Source organism: Pteropus alecto, unplaced genomic scaffold (assembly GCF_000325575.1).
Source record: "Pteropus alecto unplaced genomic scaffold, ASM32557v1 scaffold115, whole genome shotgun sequence".
Taxonomy (NCBI): domain Eukaryota; kingdom Metazoa; phylum Chordata; class Mammalia; order Chiroptera; family Pteropodidae; genus Pteropus; species Pteropus alecto.
The window spans coordinates 2,026,208-2,027,267 of NW_006436814.1; positions in this window are offsets into that span (position 1 = coordinate 2,026,208).

The following is a 1,060-nucleotide window of genomic DNA, read 5'->3' on the forward strand; positions in this document are numbered from 1 at the left end:
GGCTGAACCAAGAGCCTGAAGCTGTCCCGTTAGCTGCCACCTGTGCGGGACCCGCACCTCAGCCAGCCAAGGCGTGTCCCTTCAGACGTTTGCCCATCCGAGCGAAGGTACTGGTAGCACTGTCATTGCCGATGATTCTGCTTTTGGAACTTGGATCATAAATTAACTGACAAGATTCTTCCTGTTACTTAATAAAGCTGTTTACTGTCTTCTGTGTTTGTGGGCAGAAATAAACTTGGACAAACAAAAGGACAATTGATTTTAGAAGAACAGTTTGGTAAAGAACGTTTGGGAAAAGCATGGCCTTACTTATAAGACTGTTTATCGGTTTATGTTTATAAAAACCTGCCATCCCGATTAGGATTTAGAAATAATTTGTGAGGATTTCATCCAAGGTAGCAATATAGGAACACCAGAACGCCAAACGTTTTATTCCTCGTTCTTAAAAAAAAAAAAATTCATCTAAATTTTTTTCCAAAACTTTCTTAGCCTCCTTAGATTTCTCCTCTTTTCTCTGCTCCTTCAAACATCTAGATAATTGTTTAGATCTCTATTTATATATCCCAGGCCCATGGCTCGAGTGTAATAACCCTGCCGTTTTTGGTAACTATCAGCAAAGCGGACAGCAGGTAGCTGACTGCCAAGTCTATAAGTATAGTCATCTAAATTTTTTCCCAAAACTCTCTTAGCCTCCTTAGATTTCTCCTCTTTTCTCTGCTCCTTCAAACATCTAGATAATTGTTTAGATCTCTATTTATATATCCCAGGCCCATGGCTCGAGTGTAATAACCCTGCCGTTTTTGGTAACTATCAGCAAAGCGGACAGCAGGTAGCTGACTGCCAAGTCTATAAGTATAGATTTTATTTTTCTTTATTAACACTAGCCCAGGAGGCGCCTTTCCTGGGAAATGTTTCCCTAACTCTTATTTTGGCTCTAATAACTTATATTTGTATTTTAGTCTAAACACAACGTGGGGAGCACGGATATTAAAAGCTGAACTTCATTTGGCCTTTACCAGCCCAGAGCTCAGTAGGACGGCTGAGAACAGGCAGAGAGCAG